The sequence below is a fragment of the Eublepharis macularius genome, chromosome 14 (genome assembly GCF_028583425.1).
Source record: "Eublepharis macularius isolate TG4126 chromosome 14, MPM_Emac_v1.0, whole genome shotgun sequence".
NCBI classification, from domain to species: Eukaryota; Metazoa; Chordata; class Lepidosauria; order Squamata; family Eublepharidae; genus Eublepharis; species Eublepharis macularius.
The window spans coordinates 11,833,826-11,853,793 of record NC_072803.1 but is presented as its reverse complement, the minus strand read 5'-3'; positions in this window follow the sequence as shown (position 1 = coordinate 11,853,793).

Genomic DNA, 19,968 nt, shown 5'->3' with positions numbered 1-19,968 from the left:
GAGCCAGTGTGGTGTAATGATGGCCAGAGTGATGGACTAGGGGCTGGGCCACTCAGGTTCGATTCCCCATTCCTCCACAGAAGCTCATTGGGTGACCTTGGTCTGGTCACATACTCTCAGTGTAACTTACCTCTTCCCCTGTGATAGAGTTGCCAACTTCCAGATGAGACCTGGAGATCTCCAGAAATTACAACTGATCTCCAGACTACAGAAATCGGTTCCTCTGGAGAAAATGCTGCTTTGGAGGGTGGACTTCATGGCATTGTACTCCTCTGAGATCCCTCCTCAAACCTTCCCCTCCCCAGATGCCACCTCCAAATCTCCAGGACTTTTCCAATCTGGAGCTGACAACTGTATCCTGCAGTATCTGCAATATGTGATCAAGATGGAGTCCAGATTACACAGAGACTGCTTAGGGTGGCTTGCAGTAAAGAAAAGACTGGCTTGAGTTTCTTTCTTGGGTTCAGGGGTCTTATTCTCTTCCCTTCTGCCCACCCCATGCAGATCTTCTGTTTCTTCCTGTCCCCAAAGGAAGTTTCTTTCTTTCCATTTGGCCTCCAAAACTCTGAAGCTAAGACGTGACCTGGTTATTATCCTTGTTCTACCTAGGTCCATTTGTACTTTATGGCACTGGATGGCTTCATGCCTGGGAGATGTGTCATACCTGATTCTCTCCCAGCCCCCATCAGCCAGAAGAATGCACTTTAACCTCTGTGCCTGTAAAGAGTGCACAACCAGTTATAATAGACCTTGATACACATTCTGGGGTGTGCAAATTCTGGAGTGCAAGGCATTTCACCACAGTAACAAAAAGGCAACCAATGCAAATTTTTCAGTGAGCCTTGTTTTTTTCTCTTCAAGAATCTAACAGTCTTTCGGCAGGAAAACACAGCTGGATTAAGAATGAGCTCCCCACAATTCTGTTTGCTCGGCTCACACATCATGTCTTTGACCTGAAAGGGGCCGAATGAGAGTTGGGAGGAAGGGGGGGGGGGTCAGTAGGAAAAAAAAGATGCTACATTCAGCTGAAAATGGCTTTTGAACAAAAGCAACCATGTTAATTTCAGCTCCATTTAAAAAAAAAATAATGGATCAAAGTTTGCCAAACAGAAAAGGACAAAATCAGCAGAGAATTACTTTAATTATTACCATCAAGCTTGCAAAAACGAGTATTACAACTGAGAATGCACACAAAAGAGAGAAAAAAGCTATAAAGGAAGTACTTGACAGTGGCCCTTTAATTAAAATGCACTGAATATCATTAGCAATGGACCTTTTGGAATTTAAAGCCAATTACGATCTAACTAAACAAAAAAAAATTGCGTGTTCCCTGAGCAGGTTACCCAGCATCTGCCAGTGCAGAGGACGGAGTCAATTAGAAAATACTGCATTTATTGGGACAGCTAGAGAGGGAGATTAAAAAAGGCAGTGGATGACAACAAATCATATGCTAGGAGTCAGAAAATGTGAGAGGGACACAGATGAACAGATGAAAACAAGAACTTGTTTACACCGCCAGTGCTGGCCAGTGGGCTAGCCATCTGGAAGCAGTGAATGCATAGTAAGTAAAGGTACTTCTCATACACACACTACTATAGCTACTCCATATATCAAGCCAGAAATGTCTGTGTCAGAACAAGCAGATATTTCTTCAGCCCTTCCATTACTAAAAATGGAGTTGAAGGTTTGCTCCTTCTCCGGAGATTTTACTACATCCTCTCTTAACTTAAATTTCCTCAGCTATTTTTCCCCAACCTTAAATATCTTCAGCTTTTCTTCATGCATTATAGAGTACCCCTTTTGGGTCTAGAATTGCCCACCCTGTGTCCTGTGTAACACTCACAAAGGTTCCTAATTCCAAAGTGTGCAGTGCCCAAAGAATTGAGAACTTGCACCTCACACATGACTGTCGCACAGGACACAAGGTGTGAACCCTGAACCCAACCTGTGTATTTGGTAATGTGTGAAGAGATGTATTTTCCTAGAACCATCGCATTTGCACATAAATCCATTTAGACAGAATATAAAATAGAAGTCTAGATATGCATTAAGTCTTTTGAGAAATTCTTCTAATCTTATCAAAACTCTCGGAGTCCATTGTACTTTTCAGATTATTTGCTTGATTTGCTTTTAGACAATCTGGGGTGGCAACTGTTGGTGTAACAATTAGAGATGGGCACGAATCCAATTACGATCCTAAAAAATGCATGAACCATGCCGGTTCGTGGTTTGCAAACCACGGTTCGTGGAAGCTCCTTTCTATGAACTTCCACGAACTGGTTACTGGTTCAGGTTCGTTTGAGTCATATTAGGAAAGGGACAGTTTAAATGGCCATTTCCCCGAGGGGAGGGGTTGGGGCGGGGGTGGGGGTGGGAGTGGGGCTGGTAGGGGCTGGGGTTTGGGCAGTTTAAAGGGCTCTGCCATGGGCAGGTCCCTTTAAACCATCAGCTGGCAGGCAACGATGAGGGGATCCCCCTCCGCCGCCTGCCAGCTGATAGTTTAAAGGGACCTGCTGCTTGCAAGGCAGGAAAGAGCCCTTTAAACGGTTAAATGCTACTTTCCCTGTTGCTGCTAAGTGGCCGGAAAGGGGTATTTAAACCCCATGAACCACAAACCACAAACTGGTTCATAACTGGCCCCAGTTCCATGCCAGTTCGTGGTTCCGGGTTCGTGAAAATCCATGAACCATGAACCTCATGGTTCGGGGTTTTTTGGGGGGTTCGTGCCCATGTCTAGTAACGATCCTGGGAATCTTTGTGAAAATGTCACATTGCATGTATACATAGTGTTTCCCACCCATCACGTATATATTTTGTAAGTGGCCCATAGGGCAAATCAGCCCATGTTTACATGTTAAACTGTTGAATCACAGATGTTATTAGCTGATGTTTCTGTCTTTACCAGCTTGCTAGGATGAGGAGAAAGATGTCAAGCCTTGCTTGCATATGCTAAACTATGTAAATGTGCATGCATTTTTAAAATGCCCATAGGCAAAATGGAAGGGCAGCTTAATTTCAGGTGAATCTAGAGAAAAGCTGATTTACAGATGCCAGGCAGCAATTAAGGAGATTGTAGATTTAGCATCAGAGAGAATTCAGAAAAGAAGGGAGGAAAAAAGAGTTCCTTTTCATGTACTGGTTGGTGAGCTATTGGCAAAGGCCCAGGAGATTGGAATAAATATATTGAAACATTTAAGGAGAGGAATTTTGTAAGGTGACTGCTCTGCTGAATGATTTACCAAGACAGACAGAGATCAAAGAATTCTGAGATCACACCTATGAGCACATGAAAGGGAGAATGTCCAAGGTGAAAGGCAAGAGAAAAATCTTACCACCAATAGAAGAGAGGAAGGTTTGACTTCAGTGAGATGCCAAGCAAAGGGTACAAGAAAGGAGAAGGAACAAAAAAAAATGCAAGGAGTTGTCTTGCGGCTGGCTGAGGTTTACTTAATGCTAACTAGCAGGATAACAGTATCCCAGAAGTGGGCAACCAGTTTGGCCCAAGTCCTGGACAATGCAACATCTGTCCATGATGCAGATGTGCTGGCAAAAAAATGGGGTGGGAGGAGACAAGGGTTGTACTGAGCCAGTCACGCCGGGAACAAACCAAGCCCTAGCGGTGCTGCCTACATCTCAGGGTTGGTTGTACAGTTCCAAGAGACAATGGTTAGCATAAGCCATGTCTGTTACCTTCTCTTCCACCACTGGTCCCAGCAGTGCTGTCAGTGACCTTGTAGATCAGCAGATAATCATCTTTATTGCTTCATATGTTCAACTGCGTGAAACATCAGCAGAATTAATTTACAAGCAGTGTTCTAGCAACGCAACTGTTGTTGCCCAAGCAGTAGCAATTCTTGCCCAATTCCTAATATTTAACTAGCTATTAAAATTATTGTGTACATATTAATTTAGACCAGTATTAATACTTTGCACAAGTTTATTGGACACGGTGAGGTTTTCCTTTCACAACAGCTATCTCCTGCTAGCTTCTTCCTGAGTCATTTGAAAGGAGCTGTTGGGCAAAAAACAAAAGGAGGTGTTCAAAGGCCACCTTGACTTTCAAGGGAAGGTGGGGCAGAAGTGGCATACCTGAACCATGGCCCTCCTTTCCGGAATCCTGACCTGCCATTCTCAACTGGGCCAATGGCTTCCTGTGCTGGGTCTCCCACAAGCAGCAATGGAATTCTCAGATCTTTCAACAGTGATAGACTTGATAGCCTATCATCCACTACTTGATAGTGTTCGGCAGCAGTTTTCCTTGCAGCAATAGTTACAGTTAATCCTGTGGCAATAATTATGGTATGTGATAGAAACCAGCTTTGCTTTGCAGCATAGCTAACAGTAATATGTAGTAACAAACAGCCTTACTTTAGCTAATGGTTGATGATGGTAATAGACGTTGCAATAAGACATGACAAAATCCACCAGAGGTATGAATGGGAAAAGAGGAAGTCACGGGTTTGGAGCATAACACCCAACCACAAAAGACACGCAGGCCTTATTGCAGTAGCGTTATAAAAGGTCTGAATATTCTAACCCAAACCAGAGGATCACGGTGGCTTGCTTTTAAGAGCTCCTCTCCTTTGTTACAACAGAGTTTTGTATCATTCTGCCTACTCCAGCCCTCTGCGTGATGACTGGCAAATCATGCAGGGCAGCCGACTTCGGCACAACAACAGCCTCTTCAAGCTGCTCAGCTCTCCTTCCACATGCTAACAGTCAACAACAGTAATACAAACTGGAACAGAGCCCAATCTTTGAACTCTCATTTGTAAAGCTCTAGCCAGATTTAAATCAGGCATTACTCCATATAACTTGGTTCATTTAAACTCTTTTTTTTTAAAAAAAAAAATATGTAATTAAAGTAGTAGCACCCAGGGGTTTGGGGATTAATGCTGGTACATTGTTGAAGATATTTAATATTAACATTTCCATTTGATTTGGTTGTTAACTAATTAGGGGCAAGCTGAGAGCCTTGAGGCACTAGACTCCATGGAGAGAGAGAGTGAAAACGTCTCCCTCGCGTTGCACAGTAAAATGCACTTTTGGGGGGGCTTTGGATCCAACAGTATTAAGCATTATCATCCCAAAAACATTGTACAAGCCGGTACAGAGCAGGAATGGGAGAGGAGCAAGAGGAAGGAGGAAGGAGGGGTATCTAAAGGTTTGCTGGCCTTTCCACTTCAAAAGGAAGCCAAGGAACCCAGGCGGTAACTGCGAGGAATGCATCTGCAAGAGGCACTTCAAGGAGGAATTTCTAACTGGCAAAAATGTATGGCCAGGTACATGGAAATGGATCCTATGGCCTGAGAATGTGTGTTTAGGTAAGAAACAATTATGACTAGGGATCCCAGACCCCCGGTGGGGGTGGGGGATCTCCCGCCCCCGCTCCCCACACCTACTTACCTGAGCAGCGGGGTGTGTGCACCTTCCTTGCGCGCTCCCCCATGGCGCAGCGCGTTCCTGTGAACCACAGCCGCCGGGATCGGGCCCATTTTGGTCCGGATCGGGGCTGCTGCCGAGCGCAGAGGCACTCCTGAGCTCCGCTGTGCTCAAAACGGGCCTGATCCATGGCAAACTGAGCCCATTTTCAGCAGCTGCGGAGCGCAGGAGCGCTCCTGCGCTCCACAGTGCCCCAAAACAGGCTCGTTTCAGCATGGATCAGGCCCCAAAACCGGGCCCGATCCGCAGCAGAATGGCCCGCTTCGGGTACATTCTGCAGCACTCGGCTGCGCGATGAGGTCACCCCTGAAGTGATGTCATTGCGCCTGTGGGGATGCGCGCGCGCGCACCCCCTCTCCCCAAAGGTAAATGCCAGGCCCCTGTCCCCCGCCGGGAGATTGAGGGGGCCTGGCAACTCTAATTATGACATTTACACCCCTAATTTTTTGAAATCTCCAGTCCCTGACTGTTTTTGTGGATAAGCCTCTAAATACAGGTCTGGTTATGTTTTCTGGAGGAAGGTCAAAAGGGGTGATTTTGGTAGGGAAAACTGCACAGAGAGTAGGCCTAAGCGCCCTTCCTCCAGATGCAGTTAAATTCGGGGACGTCTCCCTGTGCTGCTTTTAAGTGGAAATGAAAGTCAAGAAAATCTAATTATATGTAGTTTGGGCCTGCATCTCAGTACTTACTCTGCACTACAAAAACAACATTTATTAGAACTGCTCTGTGGTACTGAAGCTTGAAAAGCCTTTCCCAAAAAAGCAAAGCATTGATGCCTCCGTTCTAGCTTTCTTCATTCCACCTTAAGTGGCATTTCAGCACTACTGCACTTAGGGGACCCCCCCACCCACCCCACCCCCAAAGTCAATGCAACCTGAAAACAAAGCGATGGCAGAAAAGAGTTATTCGGGAAAGGGGAAATGACAGCTAGAAAGACGAGTCTTGACAGCAAGCAGGATTTTTCAAAGACCTACAGACACTCGGCAGTCATCCGTCATCCATTACAAATGCTGAGAAGCATACAAGGAAGCAGTGGTTTTTACCTTCAAAAAAAGAGAAGCCAGTACACGTAATGTTCTCCCCTCTCCTCCCAAGTCCTCCTGAGTGCCTAAGAGGAGCTGGTAATATATAAAGAGGTGCTGGTGCTCCCTGGAAAAAAGCCCGTGTAAAGGTTTTAAACACCTGTGTTTATCCACAGCATGGATTTTCACATTCTTCTTAGACACTGAAATATTAATTCAGCGGTTGTCTAACTGGAGAAAAAAAATCCCAAAGGGAAGGCTGGTGTTCGACAGTGCAATCCTAAACAGAGTTAACCCTTCTAAATCCCTTGAAGAGGCTGGGTTGAGAAGAGCATAACTCTGCGTAGGACCATTTCACATATGCATCTACATCTCATCTCGCATCACTTGATTACTAAAACATTGGAGCCAGTTCCCAGATGCATGGTTTTTACACCAACTCTGTTTTATTATTATTTATTTTATTTTATTTTATTTTATTTTATTTTATTTTATTTTATTTTATTTTATTTTATTTTATTTTATTTTATTTTATTTTATTTTATTTACGTTACTTATAGTCTGCCTTTCTCACTGAGGCTCAAGGCAGGTTACGTAGACAAGTACAAAAACATTGTGGCTCTCCTGGCTGGCAATCCAGATTGCTGGGGCCGAGGGCTGGGTTTGCCATCCAGGAGGGGGAAAAGGCACCCGGGCATCTGGGTTTCAGCTCAGGGGAGCAGAGCCAAAGTCTTATAAGCCGGCTCCGCCTCCCCGGCCTGCAGTCGTCTCCTTGTGCCCAGCCCACCTACCCTCCCTATAGCAGTGTAGGACTAGCCAGTTGCTGTTAACCAGGGCCAAGAAGGAATGCTTTCTCCTTTTCCCATTGGCACCCAGGGAGAAGTGTTTGTTTACCTACCTTGCACTGCAAGATGTTATTATGTTAATTGGTATGGTGGTGCTATAGTTAGGCTGCTGGCAGGATAGGATGGGAAAATTAGTGGGCCAGTGACCCCCTTGGCACATCCCCATTGGTGGGGAATTGGATATGTCAGGAATGGCTGGTAGGCAGTTGCAAGGGCTGCCAGTTGCAATGGCAGAGTGCCTGGCAGCACCCCTGGACATCCAACCCCAGGCTCCACTGCTGTGGGGGTTGGAGCTTTAAAGGGGAGCCAATTGCCTGGTCACCAGGTCCCAGCCATCATTTGGATGGCTCAGCCCCGGGGCAGTGGGAACTTGCCCAGACAGGTGAAGGCGGATGTCCTGGGTGTCCCCAGGGCTTGACTTGTGCTGCTAGTTAGAAGACTGACATATTAAACAACATAAAATCTACCTAGTAGAACCATACTTACAACAATAGTAATAAAGTCTGCAGTAGAGATGAGCACAAACTGAAATATGAACCTTGGTTCGTGGTTCACAAACCAGTGGTTCGTTAGAGCCCATTTCTGACCAACTGCCATGAACTTTAGGCCAGTTAGTTTGGTTAGTTTTTTGGTTTGTCACTAGAGGTGTGCACCCCCTCACTTCAGGTTTACCGAAGCTCAAAGCAGCCCTTTTCTTTCCATTCACAAACAATAAGAAATGTGATGCTTTCAAATGCTGGCTGCTTTTCAGCTGATGGGAGGGGGATACCCCATTAGCTGAAAAAAGCTACCTGTGTTTGAAAACAGCAACACTTTTCTTGTGCAGCAAGAAAAGTGTTGCTACTTTCAAATGCCCCCCACTTTTTTCAGCGGAGGGGTTTGAAAGCTGCTGGCCTCAATTTTATACGCAAGAGTTTGCAAATGCAAACAGCAAGAAAAGTACTGTGGATGCCCCCAAGTGATGAACCATGAACCAAACGATCCGGTTTACAAACTGGGAACATTCATGGTGGTTCACAGTTCATTGTTTGTGGCTTTTCACGAACCACGAACTGCCATTTTCCCGGTTCGTGCCCATCTCTAGTCTGCAGTATATTATACTTACATGCCCAAGCTCTATCGAGCCAACTACAACATATATTATGCTAGCTTCCTGAAACTCTAATTTACAATGGATTATAAGGACCTCTTCATTTCCCACTCATCATATCTGACAAAGGGTACTCTGACTCTAGAAAGCCCATATTCTGGGAATTGAGGTTGGTTTTTAAGGGGCTACTGGGCCCAAGTTTGGCTGTTTTACTACAGGCAGTAGTAAAGCAACAGTACAGTACAGCAACAGTAGTAAAGCCTCTAGTCACTTCTCCTAATCCCTTTACTGATGCATCTCTTTGAGACAGCTTCCTTATATTACAGCCCTCCTATCTGAATAAAAAAGCCCTCTTGAATAATTCAATTTTGCATAGTTTACAGAAAGCCAAGAGAGTGGGAGCTTTCCTAACCTCTTCAGTTAGATAATTCCATAAAGAGGTGGCCACCACGGAGGATGCATGTGTACAGGCAGCTATTGATTTTGCCCACATGCAAGGTGACACCCATGGAAGATAGGGTTGCCAGGTCCCCTTACCCTCGTGGGGGAAGGGGGATCCCAGCAGTTATCTTCCTTTTGCTCTTGACATGATATTCTGGCTAGGACCTGGGGCTAGCTTGATGATGTCACTTCCAAGAAGTGATGTCATCATGCAAGGCAGGGAGTGCATGCTTTGCAGTGGGCTGATTTGGGCTCTGAATGGGTACAATCCAGCCTGTATGGGGCCCAAATCGGCCTGCTGTGAACCACAGGAGTGCTCTCGGGGTGGCGCGGTGACATGAGTGATGTCATCGCATTGCCCCCTCAGGAGCATGCCCAGGAGGCCTATTCCCCACCTCTCCCCTCCACCAGTCCAATAAGGAGAGGTGGGGGCAAAAGGTGGGAGTGAGGGATCCCCCACTCCCACTGGGAGAATGGAATCCCTAGCAGAAAACACTGTTTAGAGGAACAAAGCTGCCATGGGGGGACATAAAGAGAGAGGTGGTCCCATAGATATGCCGGACCAAGGGCCATGAAGAGCTTTGCATGTGATAGGCAATACCTTGAATTGAGGCTGGTAGGGCTTATAAGAAGTGGCTTCTGCTATTTTGCTCTTCCATTCTCTCCTAGTTGTCTGAAACTCAGCAGGGAGGATTCCTAGTGTAAGATTTACAACCCCTGAGAAGTTATCCTAGAAAGATGCGGGGCAAAGATAAGGCCAGAAACCTGTTTCTCTTTGAAACCAGTACAAATCAAAACTGAATCAAACACCTAAAAAGAACAGATTTAATAACAAATTCAATGAAACAGAACATAATGGTTTTTTTTTTAAAAAAGAACATCATCGCAAAATGAAATATTTTGTATATACATAATCACCAAGCCACCTGATCCCCACCGTTCACGGGGCCTACGGACAACCGTATCTTGCTTTCTCTCTGAAGCCATGAAGAGCTGACACTCTAATTCCCAGATCTGAGCAGGTATAAAGCAGTGGAGCTCAAACAGTCTTATACCGGTTGGTACGACGAGGCACAATTTACCAATTTCACACTAAGGTGTTTGTTATTGCTTGTAATCAATTTTTTAAAAATGGCAAAGTCTGCTTCCTTTATGAAAGGAAAACAATGTCCCTGCTTGCCAGACGGAGAGAGAGCAGCAGGTCCATAGAGAGAAAATAAATAATGTAGAACTTCTGAGTCTTGTAAAAATAAAAGGAAGGAAACGAAGGATGATAGCCATAGTATTTGTTAACAATGTCCTCTGCTATATCCATCTAATGATGGCTTACAATCTGGTATTCTGCCTAGCATTACTGCCATATGCATTTAAAAGTTAAGTTGGGAATTCTCTCGTCCCTAGGATGGGGCCCCTCAAAGCTCCTCAAATCAGCGTGCAAGGGAGTTCAGGTCAAAGGTCGACAATACGTGGCGTGGCGGGATTCTTTGAGAGGAACAAAATGGCGACAGCACTAAAAACGAAGAAGAGGCGAAGAAGCGCAAGTGCGCCTTTTGAGATGTTTCGCAACATCGATAAATGTTTTCTGGGAAACAAAAAAAAATTTCCAGCCCCACGGAGAAACACAAGAATGGCAATTCCTTGCCGTTCTTTGCCGAAGTGCGCATTTTCGCACATCGACCAACGCATTCCCGTTCTTGCGCAAATTGCGCCCGGGTTTTTTAAAAAAAAAAATGGCCTCGCCATCGGCCGGCGGAGGGGAAAGGGGCAGGCCTCTGAGCGGTGACGGGGCGTCGCGAACAGTACAAACCCGTACTCGGATGTTCACACCGGCAGCCTATATCACGCAACAAGGCGCCATGAAGCGCAGGTAAGATGGGACGGGATATGACGGGTGTGAACGGGTTTGAACGGTGAAAAAGCGAAAGCACTCGCTTTATTAGTGCCCATCTGGAATCGGCCATGGACTAGGGAATTCAGGCACCAGTTTCCTACCCCAAAGCACCACGACTATAATTTGGGAATCAGATAATAGCAGAAAAAAACAGGGTCATAAGGACACAAGAAGAGGCCTGCTGGATCAGACCAATGGTCCATCTAGTCCACCATCCTGTCTCAGATAGTGGCCAACCAGTTCCTCTGTAAGGTCAACAACAGGGCACCGAGACCAAGACCTTCCCCTGATGGTGCCTCCTCGTACTGGTATCCAGATATTGACTGCTTCTGAATGTGGAATAGTAAGAGTCCAGCAACACCTTTAAGACTAAGCATAAGCTTTCAAGAACCACAGCTCTCTTCATCAGATGCATCTGACAAAGAGAGCTTATGCGACAATAAAGTTAGTTAGTCTTAAAGGTGCTACTGGACTCCTTTCTATTTTTCAACTACAGACTAACATGGCTAACTCCTCTGGATGTCTGAATGTGGAGGCTCCCTTGGCTAGCAGCCACTGATAGACCTTTCCTCCATGAATCTGTCTAATCCCCTTTTAAAGCTGTCTGTGCTTGTGGCCACTGCTACATTCTCTGGAAACTAATTCCACATTTTAATCACTTGTTGTGTTTAAAAAAATCCTTTTGTCTTTCCTGAATCTGCTGCCCATCAACTTCCTTTGGCCATAAAGCTCATGGAGCAACCTTGGGGCAGTCTATCATTTCAGAGAGGTCATATACAGACAATATCACACAACAATAGTCTTGTTAGGGATCCCTTTCCCCTGGTGGGGATGGGGGATTCCCTGCTCCCACCTTTCTCCCCCTGCCACCGCTTACCAGGCTGGTGGGGGGAAGCAGGGAATGGGTCTCCCTAGTGTTGTCCCATGGCCAGCACGACAACATCACTGACAACATCGCACTGCGCCAAGAATGCTCCCACTCTTTGCAGCAGGCCGATTTGAGCCCCAAGGGCCGAATTTGGGCCCATTTGGGGCTCAAATTGGCCCGCTGTAAATTGCGCGCTCCCCTGCCTTGTGTGATGAGGTCACTTCCCAAAAGTGACGTCATCATACTGGTGTGGGGCTGCATTGGGTCTAGGTTTGCCAGGCCCCTTTACCATCCCAGCAAGAGGATGGGGACTGGAACTTACCTGTCTTGTGACCCCAGCATGTTTCTCTCATATGCTTGAAGCACGCACAAAGCATGCATGGCCCTGCACCCACACAATGACATAATAATAATAACAATAATAATAACATTCGATTTATATACCGCCCTTCAGGACAACTTAATGCCCACTCAGAGCGGTTTACAAAGTGTTATTATTACCCCACAACAATCACCCTGTGAGGTGGGTGGGGCTAAGAGAGCTCAAGAGAACTGTGACTCGCCCAAGGTCACCCAGCTGGCTTTGTGGAGGAGTGGGGAATCAAACCCGGCTCTCCAGATTAGAGTCCCGTGCTCTTAACCACTACACCAAACTGGCTCTCTTCACTTCCAGTGATCTGACTTCTGGGTGACCTTACTGCATGGGTGCAGGAGCATGCGCACACTTCGCAACTGGGTGATTTGGGCATTAATGGGCCAAATTTGGCTTATTTGAGTCCCAAATTGGCCTCTTGCAAGGTGCGCATGAACTCTTGGGATGATGCAACGATGTCACTCCCAAGAGTTCTGTCATCATACCACCCCAGGAGCATGTCCAAGAAGCCCATTCCCACGCTTTTCTCCCCCACCAGCCAGGTGAGTGGTAGGGTGGGGAGGATGAAAGTGGGGCATCCCTCACCCCCACCAGGGGAATGGGGTCTCTAGTCAGTTCTACTCCATCCCACTTGGAGGTAAAGGGGACCTGGTAACCCCTGTCTTGTGGCTTGGGACAGAGGGCTACAGACTCAAGATTCCCCATTCTTCTCCTCCTCAGCTGATTGTGCCCTGATTACTCCAAGGCACAACTGCTGCTCAGTTTATACATATGCTGGCTGTAAGATTTTTTAGCATTACTTATCATATTTATAATGGGGGGGATCTATTGTACTTTTTATTGTCTTTATAAGCTGTTATGAGAACCAAATGAGTTGAGGATATAGGATGGTTAAAATAAAGAATAGCGCACAACGCCCCTTCCCACCCAGTGGAGCTGGAAAGATCGTTTTCAACAGCGGGTAATAGAATATGCCCCCCACCTACTCACCTCCCTCCTGTATCTTTATTCAAAACAATAAGCCCCCTATCTTTGCTTTTAAGTCGGGACAGCCTATTGCAGAGTCAAAGAATTCACCACATAGCAGGGAACCAAGAACATTAAAAAAGGTGTAAATAGTAAGTGGGGGGTTCGTATGTGGAGGTGTCAAGCAATGGTTCATGGTGTGAGGAGGAGGGCGTTACAAATACACCAGCCCATCTCAGTTTTTATCTGTCAGATATCGCAGGGCACGTGTTTGCTAAGCATATATTGTACCTTTAAGGAATTCACTGCCGCGGAACAGAAGGCCCTGCAGCTGGCGTCTGATGCATTCACTGGCCTTCGTAAACTAAATAATCTATCTGAAAGTCAGTGGGCAAACTCACAAGAGGCACTGGGAGGAGAGTAATAAAAGAAGCCGCAAATGTGTCTCTAGCCCTCAGAAGCAACAATTTCACTTCCTAAGCTGGTGCAGTTGAGACCCGAGAGGTCTGTTCCTAACCAGTAATATGTTACAAAGGGCCAGGGGATAGGTAGGTTTGCTTGGGTAATTGTATCCAAATATATATTATGCCTGCAGGAAAAACTAGGAGCAGAGGTACGGGGATAGCTCTGACAAGGGTTTTAATTCCAATTCTTGTTTTGGAGAGCGGCAAAACGGACCCAGCCATTTCACAAATGATATCAGACAAGGAAAAAATTCCCGTGTACTATAATGCCTCCACAATCAACAATAAAGCGTGTAATATTGTTTCTAGAATTATTTATTCACCAATATATAAGGGGTATATTAAACAACTTGTATTTCAAATTATCTCTCTTAGCACATTCCAGAACTGTACCACATATTGCACTCCCCCTCAACCTCAATCATATAGGCATTTCAGACGTCCTGTAATTATTCTATTAAAGTGTCACGTGCTCCAAGTGCTATAATTATTACAATTAAAGTGCATTTACTGGTCAGGCATCCTATGACACTACTTTTCCTATACAGGGTTTAAATTGCCTTGTTCACAATTATAATATACAGTCACAATATAGGTGCAGTCCAAGAATGATTCCAGACACTGTGGATGTCACAGCTCATGGGTAGACCTATGTCCTTCCAATATACGTTGTAAACTCTGTGACTGAGTTCTCTAACGGATGGTCCAGATCCTTGTAAGGTCCGTTTCCAAAGTTCTTTTTCAAAGAGCACAGTAGTCAGAGATTCTTGCAATTAACCTTCCATATCCCCTTCTAGTATTCCAATTACTTCCAATACTAGAAGGGGATATGGAAGGTTAATTGCAAGAATCTCTGACTACTGTGCTCTTTGAAAAAGAACTTTGGAAACGGACCTTACAAGGATCTGGACCGTCCGTTAGAGAACTCAGTCACAGAGTTTACAACGTATATTGGAAGGACATAGGTCTACCCATGAGCTGTGACATCCACAGTGTCTGGAATCATTCTTGGACTGCACCTATATTGTGACTGTATATTATAATTGTGAACAAGGCAATTTAAACCCTGTATAGGAAAAGTAGTGTCATAGGATGCCTGACCAGTAAATGCACTTTAATTGTAATAATTATAGCACTTGGAGCACGTGACACTTTAATAGAATAATTACAGGACGTCTGAAATGCCTATATGATTGAGGTTGAGGGGGAGTGCAATATGTGGTACAGTTCTGGAATGTGCTAAGAGAGATAATTTGAAATACAAGTTGTTTAATATACCCCTTATATATTGGTGAATAAATAATTCTAGAAACAATATTACACGCTTTATTGTTGATTGTGGAGGCATTATAGTACACGGGAATTTTTTCCTTGTCTGATAGCAGTATTACCGTGTTGCTCTATATTTTGGGATTTCACAAATGATGGCTCAAACCCTCCAGCCTGCAGTTCTCAACATTTCCCAAACCAGGCTAGCCTTCACGCCTGCAGAAATATTGCAGATGCCCCAAGAGCTGCTTTGCACCTAGCCATTTATGCAAGGAATAAACACCCCAGCTGTTTAAACAGTACACAAAATCCTCTCTCAAGGAATAACAGCAGCTTTATCTTTCCATGTTATGGGGGAAGAAGGGTGAAGTGGGAACTTAGCTTCTAATCATTTCCAGATAACTGACTGAGGAATCACCTGCATCTCTCCTGGCCTAGGGAGTATAAAAGCAGAAGGAATATCAAACCAGAGTTTCTATGTCACCATAGCAGTTTGCCAGAACAGGGAGCTGCTAGCTTTCCCTCTGCTACACAGCAGTGCCACCACTGAAGATGGCTGGAGGTGTGGTAACTGTAGCTACTGACCTGCTATTCTGGGGCTTCATTGTCCGGTTTCCTTTTCTTGGGTAGAAGGAGAGGGAGTCAGGGGAGGTAGGTGTCTCACTGGGATGTCATCCAACCAGCAGAGTTAGCTGATATTCTGATATTCCCATCAAATAGGATAACCTCCAATAGGCATTTCTGTGCACAGTGTTTCAACTATTCACCAGTCATAAACATGGGTGCTATGTTTGTGTGAGCTATTTTATACTCTGAGGCTGCAACTGCTATACCTAAGGGACCACCTCTCCCCGTATGTGCCCTGGAGAATGCTCTGATCAGCTGGAAAACATCTGCTGGTGGTCCCTGGCCCCAGGGAGGCTCGTGGAGCTCTCTGTTTGAGGACACCCGGGCCTGTCAGGATCTTCTATCATTTCGGTGGGACTGTAAGATGGGGGGATGTTCCACCAGGCGTATGGTTGAGGCCGGCATGAGATCCCCACTGAGCCTCCCACCAGCCTCCCACTAAGTGTGGGGTTATACAGTGTCCACCGGCTGGCTGCCCAACATATGGGTACAGCACGGGGCTATGTAGTGCCCATTCGTTTGCTGACCCACGTATGGGTTGCAGTACATTTTCTGTCCACTTCCCTCCCCCTGTATGTTGATGGGCAAGAATCTGGAATTGACCCCATCTTGGGACAGTTAGTATCTGTTGTTGATTTTATGATGAACGGTTGTTTTATGAATTGTTTTAATATTTGTATTATATGTTTATAACTGCTGTACCTCGCCCTGAGCTCGCTTGCGGGAAGGGCAAGTGAGAAATGTAATGGTTTACTACTACTACTACTACTACTACTACTACTACTACTACTACTACTACTACTATTATTATTTGGGGGCAAAGAATCTGGCTGCACTCACTGGCAGGCAGCAATGGCAGAGGCTACGCTTCTTCTCTTATGATAAGAAGCTCCCCTAAAGATTGAGGAAAACAGGCCGATGGCTTCTTTCCACTACCTCTTTTGGGTTGTCATCCCATCAGCTGAAGACAGTGAAAAAGGCTTTGATTGCATATGCAGCAGGCAGGCAAAACAGCAGAGTCAGGAAAAACAGAGGCAGAGAACCATATCCCACCCACCCCCCTCCAGTGACAGGCACGGTACCACAGAGATGTTTTCCCTTATCTGTCTGAAATTTGGCAAAGTCCCCTATACTGAGGACTAAAATGGCTGAGAATTGGATTGGACAGAGGACTTAAACCCAGAAGAGTATTTCCCATCAAAATGAATTGAAACAGCTATAGGTTGTGCAAACAGGCACTGAATCCGGCCTTCCCAAATAGCTGAGAAAGAGGCAGAGCCTACACAGATGGAATTCAGGAAACCGGGACAGAAGCCAGGCTGGGGGGGTCAAGAGAGAACGCTAGAAAACTCTTTCTGACACAGAAAGATCCCTCCTCCTTCCTGTGTTCTCTCCATTCCATCCAACTCAGTTCCTTCTCATATTTCTTCTCTCTGCTATGGGCTTTACAGGTCCCACACCCGGTAGGGAGAAGGGAATTCCTTACATTAACCCATCCTTTTCCTTTCGGCACTCTCCCTCCCTCCTCAGCCACATCTCATCCCCCATCTTCTGCACCCTCCTTCTCTCTGTGTGGGAGAGGAAGAGCAACATGAATTGTGCCCACTGATTTTAAAAGACTTGTGCCAGAAACAGCAATCCTAGAGTACAGATGGCCAGCCACAGAAAGGAGGAGGTTAATCTTTTACCTAAAGTTATAGAATCATAGAATCATAGGGTTAGAAGGTACCTCCAGGGTCATCTACTCCAACCCCCTGCACAATGCAGGAAATTCACAAATACCTCCCCCCCACCCCACACACACAGTGACCCCTGCTCCATGCCCCGAAGATGACAAAACACCATTAGGACACCATTAGGATTCCTCTCTGAATTAGCTTGGGGAGAATATTGCAACACAACTCTGCTGGGTGATTGGCCTGGGCATGTTAGAAAGGGCTATGAGAACTAAGCACTGATGTAACCCTTCCTGCCCTCCCTCTCATGATCTGCCCAGGTTCACAGAATCTATGGTATAACAAACAAGGCAAACCCAGTAGTTAAACTGTAACAATAGAAAGGGGACACCCCAACTGGGTCAAAAAGTTTTTTTTTCTTTTTCAAAGTAACAAATGCTCACTCTTTATACACTATGTTTTCATAAATAACAATTTAAAGACACGACTCCAGATAACTGGAGCAAGACACAACTCTGGATAACTGGAGCAAGGTAAGTAATTAAAGTCCATTCTTTTTTCAAAGCAACAATTGCTCTATCTTCTTTCCTCTTGCAGCTTCTCCTTTTGCAGCTTGTATTTATCAGTTGTTGTGGCCAGAGGAATTGGCATTCCCATGCAGATGCCCAAATCGGGGCCGGCTATTTGTAAATGCTGATTTTCATCCCACAGACTTCCTCAGGGGCGTTTTAATCTGTCTCCTTTTTGTCTTATATATGTGTTTTCTATCTCTCTTATTAGGTAACTGGAGAGCGACACCAATACTCTTTCTCTGGCGTGCTGCACACCAGAGAAAGAGTATTGGTGTCGCTCTCCACCACCTCCTGAGGAAGCCTGTTCCACTGAGGGACTGCACTAACTGTCAGGAAGGTTATATAATGGAGTCAGTGGCAGAGATGCGAGGAACCCAGAAGAGGACACAGCTGGCCTATGCTATAGGAGTAAGCTACTAGGACTGAGAATAAGTAACAGCAACAACAACAACATTTGATTTATATACCGCCCTTCAGGACAACTTAATGCCCACTCAGAGGGGTTTAAAAAGTGTGTTACTATTATCCCCACAACATTCACCCTGTGAGGTGGGTGAGGCTAAGAGTGCTTTGAGAAGCTGTGACTGATGCAAGGTCACCCAGTTGGCTTCAAGAGGAGGGGTGGAAAATCAAACCCAGTTCTCCAGATTAGAGTCCTGTCGCTCTTAACCACTACATCAAACTGGGTCTCCAAGCAGACATGGAACAGTTGAAACACTGCTGTATAATTTTGTATTTTCAAATTCTATAATAAAGCCAGCTGCTCTTGAAAATGTCTGCAACTAACACACCCCAACATGCCAAAGTAATACATCTATTAGAAGTAGTTTTGTAAATGGGTCTCTGTAGCTGTTAAGAGTCTCATTTGGGAGGGGGGAGGGCAACCTAATCTTCTCAGATCACTATAAAAGCTCACAATTAATTTAGATAGAAATAGATGATATGCAGGGTTTTTTTAAAAAAAAAAAGTTATAAAAACGATGTATCCTCATTCCTCAGAAATCCACAGGCATTACAGGCAGTTGTATTCTCTCTCATAAAAGATGTAAAATCAAGTCTTTTTATAATGATTCAATTATAGTTGGATGGGGCCATCTTAGAAATGTGGATTAATGACCCCCCCTTCGAAATGAAAGCTCTATAGGTAAAGGGGTGGGGAGAAGAGGAATGATATAATGGGAAGAATTTCTATTCCCAAAATCATTACTGAGGTTTACTAGGTTACATTCAAAACAGCATAATGGGGAATTTGAGGATTTCCCTACTGTATTAACCAAGTATAAATGGAGATAAAGGAAGTTGAGAGCTTCAGTAAATTACCTTTCTTAAATAGACCAGAGAAAGGGGAAAGAATCTTCCAAAAGCAGAAGACCAATATAATGATCAAAATAGAAAAGAGTCCAGTAGCACCTTTAAGACTAACCAACTTTACTGTAGCATAAGCTTTCAAGAGTCACAGCTCTCTTTGTCTTGTCTGATGAAGAGAGCTGTGATTCTCAAAAATTTATGCTACAGTAAAGTTGGTTAGTCTTAAAGATGCTACTGGACTCTTTTCTGTTTTGCTACTACAGACTAACATGGCTAACTCCTCTGGATAAGAATCAAAGTAGATGATCTGGTCAGAGCGCAGGGCTTTTTTTCAGCTGGAATGCAGTGGAACGGAGTTCCAGAACATCTTGAAAATGGTCACATGGCTGTTGGCCCCTGATCTCCAGACAGAGGGGAGTTTAGATTGCCCTTCGCACCGCTCTGATCTCTGTCTGGAGATCAGGGGGCAGGGCTACCAGCCATGTGACCATTTTTGCCGAGAGTGATTTAAACTTTTAAAAACTCCCCCTTGTTCCAACTGACCCAAAGTGACATCATTGGCCCTGGGAGCATGTGTGCACTTTGCGTGCGCACATGTGGTACCAGGGGCACCACCTCCTGCCAAAAGTTGCCCCCTGTGCTGACAGCCCACTGAGTTCCAAAAAAGCCCTGTCAGAGTGTTTGGACAGAAATCAGTTATATTGGTATAGGATTGGGACCTTGGTGAACTTCTGTACACTTTGACGTATCTATGGCAATTTACATTAAGAAAACATTTGTTCAACAGTTATTTGTTAAAAAATAATTATCTCAGCAAATTGTTAAACTATTTTATCAGACAGGATCCAAATGGATCCTCAAAACCTGTGGTATTTGCCCTCAGAAGTTCATTACCAATTCCTAGCTCTTTACCTGCATTTATAAACAATACCTGAAACATTTCACTCAAATCTCATCAAAGCTCTCCTATTTTTTCTTCAAAATGCTTCTGGTTTTACCTGAACATCCAGGGCTTTTTCTCAGGGGAAACGCAGGGGAACGGAGTTCCGGAACCTCTTGAAAGTGGTCACATGGCTGGTGGCCCCGCCCCCTGATCTCCAAACAGAGGGGAGTT